At 46.8% G+C, this 20,000-nt stretch overlaps 22 non-coding genes across 22 annotated transcripts; all 22 read right to left on the reverse strand.

The window, feature by feature from the left end:
• Positions 1-1,061: 1,061 nt before the first annotated feature.
• TRNAN-GUU (transfer RNA asparagine (anticodon GUU)) lies at positions 1,062-1,135 on the reverse strand. The gene has a single exon. It is a non-coding gene; the product is annotated as a tRNA-Asn (tRNA).
• A 791-nt stretch (positions 1,136-1,926) lies between these two features.
• On the reverse strand, positions 1,927-2,010 carry TRNAR-UCU (transfer RNA arginine (anticodon UCU)). The gene is given in 2 exon segments: positions 1,927-1,962; positions 1,974-2,010. It is a non-coding gene; the product is annotated as a tRNA-Arg (tRNA).
• Positions 2,011-3,385: 1,375 nt separating this feature from the next.
• Positions 3,386-3,469, reverse strand: TRNAR-UCU (transfer RNA arginine (anticodon UCU)). The gene is given in 2 exon segments: positions 3,386-3,421; positions 3,433-3,469. It is a non-coding gene; the product is annotated as a tRNA-Arg (tRNA).
• A 510-nt stretch (positions 3,470-3,979) lies between these two features.
• On the reverse strand, positions 3,980-4,053 carry TRNAN-GUU (transfer RNA asparagine (anticodon GUU)). Its single transcript has one exon. It is a non-coding gene; the product is annotated as a tRNA-Asn (tRNA).
• A 791-nt stretch (positions 4,054-4,844) lies between these two features.
• On the reverse strand, positions 4,845-4,928 carry TRNAR-UCU (transfer RNA arginine (anticodon UCU)). The gene is given in 2 exon segments: positions 4,845-4,880; positions 4,892-4,928. It is a non-coding gene; the product is annotated as a tRNA-Arg (tRNA).
• A 510-nt stretch (positions 4,929-5,438) lies between these two features.
• Positions 5,439-5,512, reverse strand: TRNAN-GUU (transfer RNA asparagine (anticodon GUU)). Its single transcript has one exon. It is a non-coding gene; the product is annotated as a tRNA-Asn (tRNA).
• Positions 5,513-6,890: 1,378 nt separating this feature from the next.
• Positions 6,891-6,964, reverse strand: TRNAN-GUU (transfer RNA asparagine (anticodon GUU)). The gene has a single exon. It is a non-coding gene; the product is annotated as a tRNA-Asn (tRNA).
• A 1,382-nt stretch (positions 6,965-8,346) lies between these two features.
• TRNAN-GUU (transfer RNA asparagine (anticodon GUU)) lies at positions 8,347-8,420 on the reverse strand. Its single transcript has one exon. It is a non-coding gene; the product is annotated as a tRNA-Asn (tRNA).
• Positions 8,421-9,211: 791 nt separating this feature from the next.
• Positions 9,212-9,295, reverse strand: TRNAR-UCU (transfer RNA arginine (anticodon UCU)). The gene is given in 2 exon segments: positions 9,212-9,247; positions 9,259-9,295. It is a non-coding gene; the product is annotated as a tRNA-Arg (tRNA).
• Positions 9,296-9,805: 510 nt separating this feature from the next.
• On the reverse strand, positions 9,806-9,879 carry TRNAN-GUU (transfer RNA asparagine (anticodon GUU)). The gene has a single exon. It is a non-coding gene; the product is annotated as a tRNA-Asn (tRNA).
• Positions 9,880-10,670: 791 nt separating this feature from the next.
• On the reverse strand, positions 10,671-10,754 carry TRNAR-UCU (transfer RNA arginine (anticodon UCU)). Its single transcript is given in 2 exon segments — positions 10,671-10,706; positions 10,718-10,754. It is a non-coding gene; the product is annotated as a tRNA-Arg (tRNA).
• Positions 10,755-11,264: 510 nt separating this feature from the next.
• Positions 11,265-11,338, reverse strand: TRNAN-GUU (transfer RNA asparagine (anticodon GUU)). The gene has a single exon. It is a non-coding gene; the product is annotated as a tRNA-Asn (tRNA).
• A 791-nt stretch (positions 11,339-12,129) lies between these two features.
• Positions 12,130-12,213, reverse strand: TRNAR-UCU (transfer RNA arginine (anticodon UCU)). The gene is given in 2 exon segments: positions 12,130-12,165; positions 12,177-12,213. It is a non-coding gene; the product is annotated as a tRNA-Arg (tRNA).
• A 510-nt stretch (positions 12,214-12,723) lies between these two features.
• Positions 12,724-12,797, reverse strand: TRNAN-GUU (transfer RNA asparagine (anticodon GUU)). The gene has a single exon. It is a non-coding gene; the product is annotated as a tRNA-Asn (tRNA).
• A 791-nt stretch (positions 12,798-13,588) lies between these two features.
• TRNAR-UCU (transfer RNA arginine (anticodon UCU)) lies at positions 13,589-13,672 on the reverse strand. The gene is given in 2 exon segments: positions 13,589-13,624; positions 13,636-13,672. It is a non-coding gene; the product is annotated as a tRNA-Arg (tRNA).
• A 510-nt stretch (positions 13,673-14,182) lies between these two features.
• Positions 14,183-14,256, reverse strand: TRNAN-GUU (transfer RNA asparagine (anticodon GUU)). The gene has a single exon. It is a non-coding gene; the product is annotated as a tRNA-Asn (tRNA).
• A 791-nt stretch (positions 14,257-15,047) lies between these two features.
• Positions 15,048-15,131, reverse strand: TRNAR-UCU (transfer RNA arginine (anticodon UCU)). Its single transcript is given in 2 exon segments — positions 15,048-15,083; positions 15,095-15,131. It is a non-coding gene; the product is annotated as a tRNA-Arg (tRNA).
• A 510-nt stretch (positions 15,132-15,641) lies between these two features.
• TRNAN-GUU (transfer RNA asparagine (anticodon GUU)) lies at positions 15,642-15,715 on the reverse strand. Its single transcript has one exon. It is a non-coding gene; the product is annotated as a tRNA-Asn (tRNA).
• A 1,379-nt stretch (positions 15,716-17,094) lies between these two features.
• On the reverse strand, positions 17,095-17,168 carry TRNAN-GUU (transfer RNA asparagine (anticodon GUU)). The gene has a single exon. It is a non-coding gene; the product is annotated as a tRNA-Asn (tRNA).
• A 791-nt stretch (positions 17,169-17,959) lies between these two features.
• Positions 17,960-18,043, reverse strand: TRNAR-UCU (transfer RNA arginine (anticodon UCU)). Its single transcript is given in 2 exon segments — positions 17,960-17,995; positions 18,007-18,043. It is a non-coding gene; the product is annotated as a tRNA-Arg (tRNA).
• Positions 18,044-18,547: 504 nt separating this feature from the next.
• On the reverse strand, positions 18,548-18,621 carry TRNAN-GUU (transfer RNA asparagine (anticodon GUU)). The gene has a single exon. It is a non-coding gene; the product is annotated as a tRNA-Asn (tRNA).
• A 791-nt stretch (positions 18,622-19,412) lies between these two features.
• Positions 19,413-19,496, reverse strand: TRNAR-UCU (transfer RNA arginine (anticodon UCU)). The gene is given in 2 exon segments: positions 19,413-19,448; positions 19,460-19,496. It is a non-coding gene; the product is annotated as a tRNA-Arg (tRNA).
• Between the last annotated feature and the right edge of the window lie 504 nt (positions 19,497-20,000).

Genomic DNA, 20,000 nt, shown 5'->3' on the forward strand with positions numbered 1-20,000 from the left:
GCAGTCCCTACCACATCAACATCTTCCTGGACAGCCCAATTTGAGAAATCGCTTTGTTTCTTAAAAAATGTCCTCTTCTCTGTCAATGCAGACATACATGCCTAAATACAGAAGATCATAGAATGGTAGAGTTGGAAGGGTCATCGGGTCCAAGCACCTGCTCAGTGCAGGATTACCTAAATCATTCCAGACAGATCTTTGTCCAGCCTTTGTTTGAACACTTCCATGGAAGGAGAACTCATCACCACCCGTGGTAACCTGTACCACTCATTGATCACTCTCACCGTCAGAAAGTTTTTTCTAATATGCCATTTAGAAAAGGGCTCTTCCCTTTGCACTGCAGATCAAAACTGAATGCTAAATCAGTCGCCTTAAAAAGCTTCAAGGCAGGGCTACGATAACAAATGAAGTCCTAGGCAGGTTTTTTGCCTAAGAGCACACAACAAGCTACCACAGTGCGCTAGAAAGTACGACTCTGGTGGGACTCAAACCCACAACCTTTGAATCACTTTCACTCTAGAAGTCCAATGCGCTATCCATTGCGCCACAGAGCCACTCTTAAGCCTTCCGCATAGTCAATTTTTGGCTGTGAAAAGGCCAGTGCATCTCACTTTTGTGACATCTATACTTAAAAAAAAAAAAAAAAAAAGCCCTCAACTTTGGAAACTCTTGAATGCTGGGAATGTGCTAAAATTGCTGATCAGAGTAGACAGGTGGAAGCAGCAGGCAAGGGGGATTAGCTCACATGGTAGAGCGCTCGCTTCGCATGCGAGAGGTAGCGGGATCGATGCCTGCATCCTCCAACATCTTTACTTGCCAGCGCTTTGAAACTCTAGCATGATGGCCTTTTTATCTTTGGCGCTCAAAGAACTGGCTTTCGATAGCTCAGCTGGTAGAGCGGAGGACTGTAGAAGCAAATTAGCAATCCTTAGGTCGCTGGTTCAATTCTGGCTCGAAGGACCTTTTTGGCTAGCATTACCATTTTGAAGCTTTTAAACGGCTCAGACACACTGACAGCCACGTCTTTACGTGTAACATACGGCGCAAACAAAAGGCAAGCCCGTCCCTGGGTGGGCTTGAACCACCAACCTTTCGGTTAACAGCCGAACGCGCTAACCGATTGCGCCACAGAGACAACCACACATTGTGCCGCTGGCCAAATCCTCAGTCAGGTCAACTATATTCTCTCAGGTGACTACCTAAACAATAATATCAAAAAAAGGAAAAGAAGAGATAAACTAGAACACAACAGCGTGACTCAAAAGAGTACCCAACTGCCCACGGAGAGTGGCTCCCTGTTAGCGGCTTAGTAACAGTCAGAGGCTTCCTCAGCTTTGCCTCACCAGCACCTTGTAAGCTATCCCAATGCAGCAGAGTGGCGCAGCGGAAGCGTGCTGGGCCCATAACCCAGAGGTCGATGGATCGAAACCATCCTCTGCTAGGAAGCTTGGTTTTTGCAGTCCCTACCACATCAACATCTTCCTGGACAGCCCAATTTGAGAAATCGCTTTGTTTCTTAAAAAATGTCCTCTTCTCTGTCAATGCAGACATACATGCCTAAATACAGAAGATCATAGAATGGTAGAGTTGGAAGGGTCATCGGGTCCAAGCACCTGCTCAGTGCAGGATTACCTAAATCATTCCAGACAGATCTTTGTCCAGCCTTTGTTTGAACACTTCCATGGAAGGAGAACTCATCACCACCCGTGGTAACCTGTACCACTCATTGATCACTCTCACCGTCAGAAAGTTTTTTCTAATATGCCATTTAGAAAAGGGCTCTTCCCTTTGCACTGCAGATCAAAACTGAATGCTAAATCAGTCGCCTTAAAAAGCTTCAAGGCAGGGCTACGATAACAAATGAAGTCCTAGGCAGGTTTTTTGCCTAAGAGCACACAACAAGCTACCACAGTGCGCTAGAAAGTACGACTCTGGTGGGACTCGAACCCACAACCTTTGAATCACTTTCACTCTAGAAGTCCAATGCGCTATCCATTGCGCCACAGAGCCACTCTTAAGCCTTCCGCATAGTCAATTTTTGGCTGTGAAAAGGCCAGTGCATCTCACTTTTGTGACATCTATACTTAAAAAAAAAAAAAAAAAAAAAAGCCCTCAACTTTGGAAACTCTTGAATGCTGGGAATGTGCTAAAATTGCTGATCAGAGTAGACAGGTGGAAGCAGCAGGCAAGGGGGATTAGCTCACATGGTAGAGCGCTCGCTTCGCATGCGAGAGGTAGCGGGATCGATGCCTGCATCCTCCAACATCTTTACTTGCCAGCGCTTTGAAACTCTAGCATGATGGCCTTTTTATCTTTGGCGCTCAAAGAACTGGCCTTCGATAGCTCAGCTGGTAGAGCGGAGGACTGTAGAAGCAAATTAGCAATCCTTAGGTCGCTGGTTCAATTCCGGCTCGAAGGACCTTTTTGGCTAGCATTACAATTTTGAAGCTTTTAAACGGCTCAGACACACTGACAGCCACGTCTTTACGTGTAACATACGGCGCAAACAAAAGGCAAGCCCGTCCCTGGGTGGGCTTGAACCACCAACCATTCGGTTAACAGCCGAACGCGCTAACCGATTGCGCCACAGAGACAACCACACATTGTGCCGCTGGCCAAATCCTCAGTCAGGTCAACTATATTCTCTCAGGTGACTACCTAAACAATAATATCAAAAAAAGGAAAAGAAGAGATAAACTAGAACACAACAGCGTGACTCAAAAGAGTACCCAACTGCCCACGGAGAGTGGCTCCCTGTTAGCGGCTTAGTAACAGTCAGAGGCTTCCTCAGCTTTGCCTCACCAGCACCTTGTAAGCTATCCCAATGCAGCAGAGTGGCGCAGCGGAAGCGTGCTGGGCCCATAACCCAGAGGTCGATGGGTCGAAACCATCCTCTGCTAGGAAGCTTGGTTTTTGCAGTCCCTACCACATCAACATCTTCCTGGACAGCCCAATTTGAGAAATCGCTTTGTTTCTTAAAAAATGTCCTCTTCTCTGTCAATGCAGACATACATGCCTAAATACAGAAGATCATAGAATGGTAGAGTTGGAAGGGTCATCGGGTCCAAGCACCTGCTCAGTGCAGGATTACCTAAATCATTCCAGACAGATCTTTGTCCAGCCTTTGTTTGAACACTTCCATGGAAGGAGAACTCATCACCACCCGTGGTAACCTGTACCACTCATTGATCACTCTCACCGTCAGAAAGTTTTTTCTAATATGCCATTTAGAAAAGGGCTCTTCCCTTTGCACTGCAGATCAAAACTGAATGCTAAATCAGTCGCCTTAAAAAGCTTCAAGGCAGGGCTACGATAACAAATGAAGTCCTAGGCAGGTTTTTTGCCTAAGAGCACACAACAAGCTACCACAGTGCGCTAGAAAGTACGACTCTGGTGGGACTCGAACCCACAACCTTTGAATCACTTTCACTCTAGAAGTCCAATGCGCTATCCATTGCGCCACAGAGCCACTCTTAAGCCTTCCGCATAGTCAATTTTTGGCTGTGAAAAGGCCAGTGCATCTCACTTTTGTGACATCTATACTTAAAAAAAAAAAAAAAAAAAAAAGCCCTCAACTTTGGAAACTCTTGAATGCTGGGAATGTGCTAAAATTGCTGATCAGAGTAGACAGGTGGAAGCAGCAGGCAAGGGGGATTAGCTCACATGGTAGAGCGCTCGCTTCGCATGCGAGAGGTAGCGGGATCGATGCCTGCATCCTCCAACATCTTTACTTGCCAGCGCTTTGAAACTCTAGCATGATGGCCTTTTTATCTTTGGCGCTCAAAGAACTGGCCTTCGATAGCTCAGCTGGTAGAGCGGAGGACTGTAGAAGCAAATTAGCAATCCTTAGGTCGCTGGTTCAATTCCGGCTCGAAGGACCTTTTTGGCTAGCATTACCATTTTGAAGCTTTTAAACGGCTCAGACACACTGACAGCCACGTCTTTACGTGTAACATACGGCGCAAACAAAAGGCAAGCCCGTCCCTGGGTGGGCTTGAACCACCAACCTTTCGGTTAACAGCCGAACGCGCTAACCGATTGCGCCACAGAGACAACCACACATTGTGCCGCTGGCCAAATCCTCAGTCAGGTCAACTATATTCTCTCAGGTGACTACCTAAACAATAATATCAAAAAAAGGAAAAGAAGAGATAAACTAGAACACAACAGCGTGACTCAAAAGAGTACCCAACTGCCCACGGAGAGTGGCTCCCTGTTAGCGGCTTAGTAACAGTCAGAGGCTTCCTCAGCTTTGCCTCACCAGCACCTTGTAAGCTATCCCAATGCAGCAGAGTGGCGCAGCGGAAGCGTGCTGGGCCCATAACCCAGAGGTCGATGGATCGAAACCATCCTCTGCTAGGAAGCTTGGTTTTTGCAGTCCCTACCACATCAACATCTTCCTGGACAGCCCAATTTGAGAAATCGCTTTGTTTCTTAAAAAATGTCCTCTTCTCTGTCAATGCAGACATACATGCCTAAATACAGAAGATCATAGAATGGTAGAGTTGGAAGGGTCATCGGGTCCAAGCACCTGCTCAGTGCAGGATTACCTAAATCATTCCAGACAGATCTTTGTCCAGCCTTTGTTTGAACACTTCCATGGAAGGAGAACTCATCACCACCCGTGGTAACCTGTACCACTCATTGATCACTCTCACCGTCAGAAAGTTTTTTCTAATATGCCATTTAGAAAAGGGCTCTTCCCTTTGCACTGCAGATCAAAACTGAATGCTAAATCAGTCGCCTTAAAAAGCTTCAAGGCAGGGCTACGATAACAAATGAAGTCCTAGGCAGGTTTTTTGCCTAAGAGCACACAACAAGCTACCACAGTGCGCTAGAAAGTACGACTCTGGTGGGACTCGAACCCACAACCTTTGAATCACTTTCACTCTAGAAGTCCAATGCGCTATCCATTGCGCCACAGAGCCACTCTTAAGCCTTCCGCATAGTCAATTTTTGGCTGTGAAAAGGCCAGTGCATCTCACTTTTGTGACATCTATACTTAAAAAAAAAAAAAAAAAAAAAAGCCCTCAACTTTGGAAACTCTTGAATGCTGGGAATGTGCTAAAATTGCTGATCAGAGTAGACAGGTGGAAGCAGCAGGCAAGGGGGATTAGCTCACATGGTAGAGCGCTCGCTTCGCATGCGAGAGGTAGCGGGATCGATGCCTGCATCCTCCAACATCTTTACTTGCCAGCGCTTTGAAACTCTAGCATGATGGCCTTTTTATCTTTGGCGCTCAAAGAACTGGCCTTCGATAGCTCAGCTGGTAGAGCGGAGGACTGTAGAAGCAAATTAGCAATCCTTAGGTCGCTGGTTCAATTCCGGCTCGAAGGACCTTTTTGGCTAGCATTACCATTTTGAAGCTTTTAAACGGCTCAGACACACTGACAGCCACGTCTTTACGTGTAACATACGGCGCAAACAAAAGGCAAGCCCGTCCCTGGGTGGGCTTGAACCACCAACCTTTCGGTTAACAGCCGAACGCGCTAACCGATTGCGCCACAGAGACAACCACACATTGTGCCGCTGGCCAAATCCTCAGTCAGGTCAACTATATTCTCTCAGGTGACTACCTAAACAATAATATCAAAAAAAGGAAAAGAAGAGATAAACTAGAACACAACAGCGTGACTCAAAAGAGTACCCAACTGCCCACGGAGAGTGGCTCCCTGTTAGCGGCTTAGTAACAGTCAGAGGCTTCCTCAGCTTTGCCTCACCAGCACCTTGTAAGCTATCCCAATGCAGCAGAGTGGCGCAGCGGAAGCGTGCTGGGCCCATAACCCAGAGGTCGATGGATCGAAACCATCCTCTGCTAGGAAGCTTGGTTTTTGCAGTCCCTACCACATCAACATCTTCCTGGACAGCCCAATTTGAGAAATCGCTTTGTTTCTTAAAAAATGTCCTCTTCTCTGTCAATGCAGACATACATGCCTAAATACAGAAGATCATAGAATGGTAGAGTTGGAAGGGTCATCGGGTCCAAGCACCTGCTCAGTGCAGGATTACCTAAATCATTCCAGACAGATCTTTGTCCAGCCTTTGTTTGAACACTTCCATGGAAGGAGAACTCATCACCACCCGTGGTAACCTGTACCACTCATTGATCACTCTCACCGTCAGAAAGTTTTTTCTAATATGCCATTTAGAAAAGGGCTCTTCCCTTTGCACTGCAGATCAAAACTGAATGCTAAATCAGTCGCCTTAAAAAGCTTCAAGGCAGGGCTACGATAACAAATGAAGTCCTAGGCAGGTTTTTTGCCTAAGAGCACACAACAAGCTACCACAGTGCGCTAGAAAGTACGACTCTGGTGGGACTCAAACCCACAACCTTTGAATCACTTTCACTCTAGAAGTCCAATGCGCTATCCATTGCGCCACAGAGCCACTCTTAAGCCTTCCGCATAGTCAATTTTTGGCTGTGAAAAGGCCAGTGCATCTCACTTTTGTGACATCTATACTTAAAAAAAAAAAAAAAGCCCTCAACTTTGGAAACTCTTGAATGCTGGGAATGTGCTAAAATTGCTGATCAGAGTAGACAGGTGGAAGCAGCAGGCAAGGGGGATTAGCTCACATGGTAGAGCGCTCGCTTCGCATGCGAGAGGTAGCGGGATCGATGCCTGCATCCTCCAACATCTTTACTTGCCAGCGCTTTGAAACTCTAGCATGATGGCCTTTTTATCTTTGGCGCTCAAAGAACTGGCCTTCGATAGCTCAGCTGGTAGAGCGGAGGACTGTAGAAGCAAATTAGCAATCCTTAGGTCGCTGGTTCAATTCCGGCTCGAAGGACCTTTTTGGCTAGCATTACCATTTTGAAGCTTTTAAACGGCTCAGACACACTGACAGCCACGTCTTTACGTGTAACATACGGCGCTAACAAAAGGCAAGCCCGTCCCTGGGTGGGCTTGAACCACCAACCTTTCGGTTAACAGCCGAACGCGCTAACCGATTGCGCCACAGAGACAACCACACATTGTGCCGCTGGCCAAATCCTCAGTCAGGTCAACTATATTCTCTCAGGTGACTACCTAAACAATAATATCAAAAAAAGGAAAAGAAGAGATAAACTAGAACACAACAGCGTGACTCAAAAGAGTACCCAACTGCCCACGGAGAGTGGCTCCCTGTTAGCGGCTTAGTAACAGTCAGAGGCTTCCTCAGCTTTGCCTCACCAGCACCTTGTAAGCTATCCCAATGCAGCAGAGTGGCGCAGCGGAAGCGTGCTGGGCCCATAACCCAGAGGTCGATGGATCGAAACCATCCTCTGCTAGGAAGCTTGGTTTTTGCAGTCCCTACCACATCAACATCTTCCTGGACAGCCCAATTTGAGAAATCGCTTTGTTTCTTAAAAAATGTCCTCTTCTCTGTCAATGCAGACATACATGCCTAAATACAGAAGATCATAGAATGGTAGAGTTGGAAGGGTCATCGGGTCCAAGCACCTGCTCAGTGCAGGATTACCTAAATCATTCCAGACAGATCTTTGTCCAGCCTTTGTTTGAACACTTCCATGGAAGGAGAACTCATCACCACCCGTGGTAACCTGTACCACTCATTGATCACTCTCACCGTCAGAAAGTTTTTTCTAATATGCCATTTAGAAAAGGGCTCTTCCCTTTGCACTGCAGATCAAAACTGAATGCTAAATCAGTCGCCTTAAAAAGCTTCAAGGCAGGGCTACGATAACAAATGAAGTCCTAGGCAGGTTTTTTGCCTAAGAGCACACAACAAGCTACCACAGTGCGCTAGAAAGTACGACTCTGGTGGGACTCAAACCCACAACCTTTGAATCACTTTCACTCTAGAAGTCCAATGCGCTATCCATTGCGCCACAGAGCCACTCTTAAGCCTTCCGCATAGTCAATTTTTGGCTGTGAAAAGGCCAGTGCATCTCACTTTTGTGACATCTATACTTAAAAAAAAAAAAAAAAAAAGCCCTCAACTTTGGAAACTCTTGAATGCTGGGAATGTGCTAAAATTGCTGATCAGAGTAGACAGGTGGAAGCAGCAGGCAAGGGGGATTAGCTCACATGGTAGAGCGCTCGCTTCGCATGCGAGAGGTAGCGGGATCGATGCCTGCATCCTCCAACATCTTTACTTGCCAGCGCTTTGAAACTCTAGCATGATGGCCTTTTTATCTTTGGCGCTCAAAGAACTGGCTTTCGATAGCTCAGCTGGTAGAGCGGAGGACTGTAGAAGCAAATTAGCAATCCTTAGGTCGCTGGTTCAATTCTGGCTCGAAGGACCTTTTTGGCTAGCATTACCATTTTGAAGCTTTTAAACGGCTCAGACACACTGACAGCCACGTCTTTACGTGTAACATACGGCGCAAACAAAAGGCAAGCCCGTCCCTGGGTGGGCTTGAACCACCAACCTTTCGGTTAACAGCCGAACGCGCTAACCGATTGCGCCACAGAGACAACCACACATTGTGCCGCTGGCCAAATCCTCAGTCAGGTCAACTATATTCTCTCAGGTGACTACCTAAACAATAATATCAAAAAAAGGAAAAGAAGAGATAAACTAGAACACAACAGCGTGACTCAAAAGAGTACCCAACTGCCCACGGAGAGTGGCTCCCTGTTAGCGGCTTAGTAACAGTCAGAGGCTTCCTCAGCTTTGCCTCACCAGCACCTTGTAAGCTATCCCAATGCAGCAGAGTGGCGCAGCGGAAGCGTGCTGGGCCCATAACCCAGAGGTCGATGGGTCGAAACCATCCTCTGCTAGGAAGCTTGGTTTTTGCAGTCCCTACCACATCAACATCTTCCTGGACAGCCCAATTTGAGAAATCGCTTTGTTTCTTAAAAAATGTCCTCTTCTCTGTCAATGCAGACATACATGCCTAAATACAGAAGATCATAGAATGGTAGAGTTGGAAGGGTCATCGGGTCCAAGCACCTGCTCAGTGCAGGATTACCTAAATCATTCCAGACAGATCTTTGTCCAGCCTTTGTTTGAACACTTCCATGGAAGGAGAACTCATCACCACCCGTGGTAACCTGTACCACTCATTGATCACTCTCACCGTCAGAAAGTTTTTTCTAATATGCCATTTAGAAAAGGGCTCTTCCCTTTGCACTGCAGATCAAAACTGAATGCTAAATCAGTCGCCTTAAAAAGCTTCAAGGCAGGGCTACGATAACAAATGAAGTCCTAGGCAGGTTTTTTGCCTAAGAGCACACAACAAGCTACCACAGTTCGCTAGAAAGTACGACTCTGGTGGGACTCGAACCCACAACCTTTGAATCACTTTCACTCTAGAAGTCCAATGCGCTATCCATTGCGCCACAGAGCCACTCTTAAGCCTTCCGCATAGTCAATTTTTGGCTGTGAAAAGGCCAGTGCATCTCACTTTTGTGACATCTATACTTAAAAAAAAAAAAAAAAAAAAAAGCCCTCAACTTTGGAAACTCTTGAATGCTGGGAATGTGCTAAAATTGCTGATCAGAGTAGACAGGTGGAAGCAGCAGGCAAGGGGGATTAGCTCACATGGTAGAGCGCTCGCTTCGCATGCGAGAGGTAGCGGGATCGATGCCTGCATCCTCCAACATCTTTACTTGCCAGCGCTTTGAAACTCTAGCATGATGGCCTTTTTATCTTTGGCGCTCAAAGAACTGGCCTTCGATAGCTCAGCTGGTAGAGCGGAGGACTGTAGAAGCAAATTAGCAATCCTTAGGTCGCTGGTTCAATTCCGGCTCGAAGGACCTTTTTGGCTAGCATTACCATTTTGAAGCTTTTAAACGGCTCAGACACACTGACAGCCACGTCTTTACGTGTAACATACGGCGCAAACAAAAGGCAAGCCCGTCCCTGGGTGGGCTTGAACCACCAACCTTTCGGTTAACAGCCGAACGCGCTAACCGATTGCGCCACAGAGACAACCACACATTGTGCCGCTGGCCAAATCCTCAGTCAGGTCAACTATATTCTCTCAGGTGACTACCTAAACAATAATATCAAAAAAAGGAAAAGAAGAGATAAACTAGAACACAACAGCGTGACTCAAAAGAGTACCCAACTGCCCACGGAGAGTGGCTCCCTGTTAGCGGCTTAGTAACAGTCAGAGGCTTCCTCAGCTTTGCCTCACCAGCACCTTGTAAGCTATCCCAATGCAGCAGAGTGGCGCAGCGGAAGCGTGCTGGGCCCATAACCCAGAGGTCGATGGATCGAAACCATCCTCTGCTAGGAAGCTTGGTTTTTGCAGTCCCTACCACATCAACATCTTCCTGGACAGCCCAATTTGAGAAATCGCTTTGTTTCTTAAAAAATGTCCTCTTCTCTGTCAATGCAGACATACATGCCTAAATACAGAAGATCATAGAATGGTAGAGTTGGAAGGGTCATCGGGTCCAAGCACCTGCTCAGTGCAGGATTACCTAAATCATTCCAGACAGATCTTTGTCCAGCCTTTGTTTGAACACTTCCATGGAAGGAGAACTCATCACCACCCGTGGTAACCTGTACCACTCATTGATCACTCTCACCGTCAGAAAGTTTTTTCTAATATGCCATTTAGAAAAGGGCTCTTCCCTTTGCACTGCAGATCAAAACTGAATGCTAAATCAGTCGCCTTAAAAAGCTTCAAGGCAGGGCTACGATAACAAATGAAGTCCTAGGCAGGTTTTTTGCCTAAGAGCACACAACAAGCTACCACAGTGCGCTAGAAAGTACGACTCTGGTGGGACTCGAACCCACAACCTTTGAATCACTTTCACTCTAGAAGTCCAATGCGCTATCCATTGCGCCACAGAGCCACTCTTAAGCCTTCCGCATAGTCAATTTTTGGCTGTGAAAAGGCCAGTGCATCTCACTTTTGTGACATCTATACTTAAAAAAAAAAAAAAAAAAAAAAGCCCTCAACTTTGGAAACTCTTGAATGCTGGGAATGTGCTAAAATTGCTGATCAGAGTAGACAGGTGGAAGCAGCAGGCAAGGGGGATTAGCTCACATGGTAGAGCGCTCGCTTCGCATGCGAGAGGTAGCGGGATCGATGCCTGCATCCTCCAACATCTTTACTTGCCAGCGCTTTGAAACTCTAGCATGATGGCCTTTTTATCTTTGGCGCTCAAAGAACTGGCCTTCGATAGCTCAGCTGGTAGAGCGGAGGACTGTAGAAGCAAATTAGCAATCCTTAGGTCGCTGGTTCAATTCCGGCTCGAAGGACCTTTTTGGCTAGCATTACCATTTTGAAGCTTTTAAACGGCTCAGACACACTGACAGCCACGTCTTTACGTGTAACATACGGCGCAAACAAAAGGCAAGCCCGTCCCTGGGTGGGCTTGAACCACCAACCTTTCGGTTAACAGCCGAACGCGCTAACCGATTGCGCCACAGAGACAACCACACATTGTGCCGCTGGCCAAATCCTCAGTCAGGTCAACTATATTCTCTCAGGTGACTACCTAAACAATAATATCAAAAAAAGGAAAAGAAGAGATAAACTAGAACACAACAGCGTGACTCAAAAGAGTACCCAACTGCCCACGGAGAGTGGCTCCCTGTTAGCGGCTTAGTAACAGTCAGAGGCTTCCTCAGCTTTGCCTCACCAGCACCTTGTAAGCTATCCCAATGCAGCAGAGTGGCGCAGCGGAAGCGTGCTGGGCCCATAACCCAGAGGTCGATGGATCGAAACCATCCTCTGCTAGGAAGCTTGGTTTTTGCAGTCCCTACCACATCAACATCTTCCTGGACAGCCCAATTTGAGAAATCGCTTTGTTTCTTAAAAAATGTCCTCTTCTCTGTCAATGCAGACATACATGCCTAAATACAGAAGATCATAGAATGGTAGAGTTGGAAGGGTCATCGGGTCCAAGCACCTGCTCAGTGCAGGATTACCTAAATCATTCCAGACAGATCTTTGTCCAGCCTTTGTTTGAACACTTCCATGGAAGGAGAACTCATCACCACCCGTGGTAACCTGTACCACTCATTGATCACTCTCACCGTCAGAAAGTTTTTTCTAATATGCCATTTAGAAAAGGGCTCTTCCCTTTGCACTGCAGATCAAAACTGAATGCTAAATCAGTCGCCTTAAAAAGCTTCAAGGCAGGGCTACGATAACAAATGAAGTCCTAGGCAGGTTTTTTGCCTAAGAGCACACAACAAGCTACCACAGTGCGCTAGAAAGTACGACTCTGGTGGGACTCGAACCCACAACCTTTGAATCACTTTCACTCTAGAAGTCCAATGCGCTATCCATTGCGCCACAGAGCCACTCTTAAGCCTTCCGCATAGTCAATTTTTGGCTGTGAAAAGGCCAGTGCATCTCACTTTTGTGACATCTATACTTAAAAAAAAAAAAAAAAAAAAAAGCCCTCAACTTTGGAAACTCTTGAATGCTGGGAATGTGCTAAAATTGCTGATCAGAGTAGACAGGTGGAAGCAGCAGGCAAGGGGGATTAGCTCACATGGTAGAGCGCTCGCTTCGCATGCGAGAGGTAGCGGGATCGATGCCTGCATCCTCCAACATCTTTACTTGCCAGCGCTTTGAAACTCTAGCATGATGGCCTTTTTATCTTTGGCGCTCAAAGAACTGGCCTTCGATAGCTCAGCTGGTAGAGCGGAGGACTGTAGAAGCAAATTAGCAATCCTTAGGTCGCTGGTTCAATTCCGGCTCGAAGGACCTTTTTGGCTAGCATTACCATTTTGAAGCTTTTAAACGGCTCAGACACACTGACAGCCACGTCTTTACGTGTAACATACGGCGCAAACAAAAGGCAAGCCCGTCCCTGGGTGGGCTTGAACCACCAACCTTTCGGTTAACAGCCGAACGCGCTAACCGATTGCGCCACAGAGACAACCACACATTGTGCCGCTGGCCAAATCCTCAGTCAGGTCAACTATATTCTCTCAGGTGACTACCTAAACAATAATATCAAAAAAAGGAAAAGAAGAGATAAACTAGAACACAACAGCGTGACTCAAAAGAGTACCCAACTGCCCACGGAGAGTGGCTCCCTGTTAGCGGCTTAGTAACAGTCAGAGGCTTCCTCAGCTTTGCCTCACCAGCACCTTGTAAGCTATCCCAATGCAGCAGAGTGGCGCAGCGGAAGCGTGCTGGGCCCATAACCCAGAGGTCGATGGATCGAAACCATCCTCTGCTAGGAAGCTTGGTTTTTGCAGTCCCTACCACATCAACATCTTCCTGGACAGCCCAATTTGAGAAATCGCTTTGTTTCTTAAAAAATGTCCTCTTCTCTGTCAATGCAGACATACATGCCTAAATACAGAAGATCATAGAATGGTAGAGTTGGAAGGGTCATCGGGTCCAAGCACCTGCTCAGTGCAGGATTACCTAAATCATTCCAGACAGATCTTTGTCCAGCCTTTGTTTGAACACTTCCATGGAAGGAGAACTCATCACCACCCGTGGTAACCTGTACCACTCATTGATCACTCTCACCGTCAGAAAGTTTTTTCTAATATGCCATTTAGAAAAGGGCTCTTCCCTTTGCACTGCAGATCAAAACTGAATGCTAAATCAGTCGCCTTAAAAAGCTTCAAGGCAGGGCTACGATAACAAATGAAGTCCTAGGCAGGTTTTTTGCCTAAGAGCACACAACAAGCTACCACAGTGCGCTAGAAAGTACGACTCTGGTGGGACTCGAACCCACAACCTTTGAATCACTTTCACTCTAGAAGTCCAATGCGCTATCCATTGCGCCACAGAGCCACTCTTAAGCCTTCCGCATAGTCAATTTTTGGCTGTGAAAAGGCCAGTGCATCTCACTTTTGTGACATCTATACTTAAAAAAAAAAAAAAAAAAAAAAGCCCTCAACTTTGGAAACTCTTGAATGCTGGGAATGTGCTAAAATTGCTGATCAGAGTAGACAGGTGGAAGCAGCAGGCAAGGGGGATTAGCTCACATGGTAGAGCGCTCGCTTCGCATGCGAGAGGTAGCGGGATCGATGCCTGCATCCTCCAACATCTTTACTTGCCAGCGCTTTGAAACTCTAGCATGATGGCCTTTTTATCTTTGGCGCTCAAAGAACTGGCCTTCGATAGCTCAGCTGGTAGAGCGGAGGACTGTAGAAGCAAATTAGCAATCCTTAGGTCGCTGGTTCAATTCCGGCTCGAAGGACCTTTTTGGCTAGCATTACCATTTTGAAGCTTTTAAACGGCTCAGACACACTGACAGCCACGTCTTTACGTGTAACATACGGCGCAAACAAAAGGCAAGCCCGTCCCTGGGTGGGCTTGAACCACCAACCTTTCGGTTAACAGCCGAACGCGCTAACCGATTGCGCCACAGAGACAACCACACATTGTGCCGCTGGCCAAATCCTCAGTCAGGTCAACTATATTCTCTCAGGTGACTACCTAAACAATAATATCAAAAAAAGGAAAAGAAGAGATAAACTAGAACACAACAGCGTGACTCAAAAGAGTACCCAACTGCCCACGGAGAGTGGCTCCCTGTTAGCGGCTTAGTAACAGTCAGAGGCTTCCTCAGCTTTGCCTCACCAGCACCTTGTAAGCTATCCCAATGCAGCAGAGTGGCGCAGCGGAAGCGTGCTGGGCCCATAACCCAGAGGTCGATGGATCGAAACCATCCTCTGCTAGGAAGCTTGGTTTTTGCAGTCCCTACCACATCAACATCTTCCTGGACAGCCCAATTTGAGAAATCGCTTTGTTTCTTAAAAAATGTCCTCTTCTCTGTCAATGCAGACATACATGCCTAAATACAGAAGATCATAGAATGGTAGAGTTGGAAGGGTCATCGGGTCCAAGCACCTGCTCAGTGCAGGATTACCTAAATCATTCCAGACAGATCTTTGTCCAGCCTTTGTTTGAACACTTCCATGGAAGGAGAACTCATCACCACCCGTGGTAACCTGTACCACTCATTGATCACTCTCACCGTCAGAAAGTTTTTTCTAATATGCCATTTAGAAAAGGGCTCTTCCCTTTGCACTGCAGATCAAAACTGAATGCTAAATCAGTCGCCTTAAAAAGCTTCAAGGCAGGGCTACGATAACAAATGAAGTCCTAGGCAGGTTTTTTGCCTAAGAGCACACAACAAGCTACCACAGTGCGCTAGAAAGTACGACTCTGGTGGGACTCGAACCCACAACCTTTGAATCACTTTCACTCTAGAAGTCCAATGCGCTATCCATTGCGCCACAGAGCCACTCTTAAGCCTTCCGCATAGTCAATTTTTGGCTGTGAAAAGGCCAGTGCATCTCACTTTTGTGACATCTATACTTAAAAAAAAAAAAAAAAAAAAAAGCCCTCAACTTTGGAAACTCTTGAATGCTGGGAATGTGCTAAAATTGCTGATCAGAGTAGACAGGTGGAAGCAGCAGGCAAGGGGGATTAGCTCACATGGTAGAGCGCTCGCTTCGCATGCGAGAGGTAGCGGGATCGATGCCTGCATCCTCCAACATCTTTACTTGCCAGCGCTTTGAAACTCTAGCATGATGGCCTTTTTATCTTTGGCGCTCAAAGAACTGGCCTTCGATAGCTCAGCTGGTAGAGCGGAGGACTGTAGAAGCAAATTAGCAATCCTTAGGTCGCTGGTTCAATTCCGGCTCGAAGGACCTTTTTGGCTAGCATTACCATTTTGAAGCTTTTAAACGGCTCAGACACACTGACAGCCACGTCTTTACGTGTAACATACGGCGCAAACAAAAGGCAAGCCCGTCCCTGGGTGGGCTTGAACCACCAACCTTTCGGTTAACAGCCGAACGCGCTAACCGATTGCGCCACAGAGACAACCACACATTGTGCCGCTGGCCAAATCCTCAGTCAGGTCAACTATATTCTCTCAGGTGACTACCTAAACAATAATATCAAAAAAAGGAAAAGAAGAGATAAACTAGAACACAACAGCGTGACTCAAAAGAGTACCCAACTGCCCACGGAGAGTGGCTCCCTGTTAGCGGCTTAGTAACAGTCAGAGGCTTCCTCAGCTTTGCCTCACCAGCACCTTGTAAGCTATCCCAATGCAGCAGAGTGGCGCAGCGGAAGCGTGCTGGGCCCATAACCCAGAGGTCGATGGATCGAAACCATCCTCTGCTAGGAAGCTTGGTTTTTGCAGTCCCTACCACATCAACATCTTCCTGGACAGCCCAATTTGAGAAATCGCTTTGTTTCTTAAAAAATGTCCTCTTCTCTGTCAATGCAGACATACATGCCTAAATACAGAAGATCATAGAATGGTAGAGTTGGAAGGGTCATCGGGTCCAAGCACCTGCTCAGTGCAGGATTACCTAAATCATTCCAGACAGATCTTTGTCCAGCCTTTGTTTGAACACTTCCATGGAAGGAGAACTCATCACCACCCGTGGTAACCTGTACCACTCATTGATCACTCTCACCGTCAGAAAGTTTTTTCTAATATGCCATTTAGAAAAGGGCTCTTCCCTTTGCACTGCAGATCAAAACTGAATGCTAAATCAGTCGCCTTAAAAAGCTTCAAGGCAGGGCTACGATAACAAATGAAGTCCTAGGCAGGTTTTTTGCCTAAGAGCACACAACAAGCTACCACAGTGCGCTAGAAAGTACGACTCTGGTGGGACTCAAACCCACAACCTTTGAATCACTTTCACTCTAGAAGTCCAATGCGCTATCCATTGCGCCACAGAGCCACTCTTAAGCTGTCCGCATAGTCAATTTTTGGCTGTGAAAAGGCCAGTGCATCTCACTTTTGTGACATCTATACTTAAAAAAAAAAAAAAAAGCCCTCAACTTTGGAAACTCTTGAATGCTGGGAATGTGCTAAAATTGCTGATCAGAGTAGACAGGTGGAAGCAGCAGGCAAGGGGGATTAGCTCACATGGTAGAGCGCTCGCTTCGCATGCGAGAGGTAGCGGGATCGATGCCTGCATCCTCCAACATCTTTACTTGCCAGCGCTTTGAAACTCTAGCATGATGGCCTTTTTATCTTTGGCGCTCAAAGAACTGGCCTTCGATAGCTCAGCTGGTAGAGCGGAGGACTGTAGAAGCAAATTAGCAATCCTTAGGTCGCTGGTTCAATTCTGGCTCGAAGGACCTTTTTGGCTAGCATTACCATTTTGAAGCTTTTAAACGGCTCAGACACACTGACAGCCACGTCTTTACGTGTAACATACGGCGCAAACAAAAGGCAAGCCCGTCCCTGGGTGGGCTTGAACCACCAACCTTTCGGTTAACAGCCGAACGCGCTAACCGATTGCGCCACAGAGACAACCACACATTGTGCCGCTGGCCAAATCCTCAGTCAGGTCAACTATATTCTCTCAGGTGACTACCTAAACAATAATATCAAAAAAAGGAAAAGAAGAGATAAACTAGAACACAACAGCGTGACTCAAAAGAGTACCCAACTGCCCACGGAGAGTGGCTCCCTGTTAGCGGCTTAGTAACAGTCAGAGGCTTCCTCAGCTTTGCCTCACCAGCACCTTGTAAGCTATCCCAATGCAGCAGAGTGGCGCAGCGGAAGCGTGCTGGGCCCATAACCCAGAGGTCGATGGATCGAAACCATCCTCTGCTAGGAAGCTTGGTTTTTGCAGTCCCTACCACATCAACATCTTCCTGGACAGCCCAATTTGAGAAATCGCTTTGTTTCTTAAAAAATGTCCTCTTCTCTGTCAATGCAGACATACATGCCTAAATACAGAAGATCATAGAATGGTAGAGTTGGAAGGGTCATCGGGTCCAAGCACCTGCTCAGTGCAGGATTACCTAAATCATTCCAGACAGATCTTTGTCCAGCCTTTGTTTGAACACTTCCATGGAAGGAGAACTCATCACCACCCGTGGTAACCTGTACCACTCATTGATCACTCTCACCGTCAGAAAGTTTTTTCTAATATGCCATTTAGAAAAGGGCTCTTCCCTTTGCACTGCAGATCAAAACTGAATGCTAAATCAGTCGCCTTAAAAAGCTTCAAGGCAGGGCTACGATAACAAATGAAGTCCTAGGCAGGTTTTTTGCCTAAGAGCACACAACAAGCTACCACAGTGCGCTAGAAAGTACGACTCTGGTGGGACTCGAACCCACAACCTTTGAATCACTTTCACTCTAGAAGTCCAATGCGCTATCCATTGCGCCACAGAGCCACTCTTAAGCTGTCCGCATAGTCAATTTTTGGCTGTGAAAAGGCCAGTGCATCTCACTTTTGTGACATCTATACTTAAAAAAAAAAAAAAAAGCCCTCAACTTTGGAAACTCTTGAATGCTGGGAATGTGCTAAAATTGCTGATCAGAGTAGACAGGTGGAAGCAGCAGGCAAGGGGGATTAGCTCACATGGTAGAGCGCTCGCTTCGCATGCGAGAGGTAGCGGGATCGATGCCTGCATCCTCCAACATCTTTACTTGCCAGCGCTTTGAAACTCTAGCATGATGGCCTTTTTATCTTTGGCGCTCAAAGAACTGGCCTTCGATAGCTCAGCTGGTAGAGCGGAGGACTGTAGAAGCAAATTAGCAATCCTTAGGTCGCTGGTTCAATTCCGGCTCGAAGGACCTTTTTGGCTAGCATTACCATTTTGAAGCTTTTAAACGGCTCAGACACACTGACAGCCACGTCTTTACGTGTAACATACGGCGCAAACAAAAGGCAAGCCCGTCCCTGGGTGGGCTTGAACCACCAACCTTTCGGTTAACAGCCGAACGCGCTAACCGATTGCGCCACAGAGACAACCACACATTGTGCCGCTGGCCAAATCCTCAGTCAGGTCAACTATATTCTCTCAGGTGACTACCTAAACAATAATATCAAAAAAAGGAAAAGAAGAGATAAACTAGAACACAACAGCGTGACTCAAAAGAGTACCCAACTGCCCACGGAGAGTGGCTCCCTGTTAGCGGCTTAGTAACAGTCAGAGGCTTCCTCAGCTTTGCCTCACCAGCACCTTGTAAGCTATCCCAATGCAGCAGAGTGGCGCAGCGGAAGCGTGCTGGGCCCATAACCCAGAGGTCGATGGATCGAAACCATCCTCTGCTAGGAAGCTTGGTTTTTGCAGTCCCTACCACATCAACATCTTCCTGGACAGCCCAATTTGAGAAATCGCTTTGTTTCTTAAAAAATGTCCTCTTCTCTGTCAATGCAGACATACATGCCTAAATACAGAAGATCATAGAATGGTAGAGTTGGAAGGGTCATCGGGTCCAAGCACCTGCTCAGTGCAGGATTACCTAAATCATTCCAGACAGATCTTTGTCCAGCCTTTGTTTGAACACTTCCATGGAAGGAGAACTCATCACCACCCGTGGTAACCTGTACCACTCATTGATCACTCTCACCGTCAGAAAGTTTTTTCTAATATGCCATTTAGAAAAGGGCTCTTCCCTTTGCACTGCAGATCAAAACTGAATGCTAAATCAGTCGCCTTAAAAAGCTTCAAGGCAGGGCTACGATAACAAATGAAGTCCTAGGCAGGTTTTTTGCCTAAGAGCACACAACAAGCTACCACAGTGCGCTAGAAAGTACGACTCTGGTGGGACTCGAACCCACAACCTTTGAATCACTTTCACTCTAGAAGTCCAATGCGCTATCCATTGCGCCACAGAGCCACTCTTAAGCTGTCCGCATAGTCAATTTTTGGCTGTGAAAAGGCCAGTGCATCTCACTTTTGTGACATCTATACTTAAAAAAAAAAAAAAAAGCCCTCAACTTTGGAAACTCTTGAATGCTGGGAATGTGCTAAAATTGCTGATCAGAGTAGACAGGTGGAAGCAGCAGGCAAGGGGGATTAGCTCACATGGTAGAGCGCTCGCTTCGCATGCGAGAGGTAGCGGGATCGATGCCTGCATCCTCCAACATCTTTACTTGCCAGCGCTTTGAAACTCTAGCATGATGGCCTTTTTATCTTTGGCGCTCAAAGAACTGGCCTTCGATAGCTCAGCTGGTAGAGCGGAGGACTGTAGAAGCAAATTAGCAATCCTTAGGTCGCTGGTTCAATTCCGGCTCGAAGGACCTTTTTGGCTAGCATTACCATTTTGAAGCTTTTAAACGGCTCAGACACACTGACAGCCACGTCTTTACGTGTAACATACGGCGCAAACAAAAGGCAAGCC

The sequence above is a fragment of the Eleutherodactylus coqui genome, chromosome 1, assembly GCF_035609145.1.
Source record: "Eleutherodactylus coqui strain aEleCoq1 chromosome 1, aEleCoq1.hap1, whole genome shotgun sequence".
NCBI lineage: Eukaryota > Metazoa > Chordata > Amphibia > Anura > Eleutherodactylidae > Eleutherodactylus > Eleutherodactylus coqui.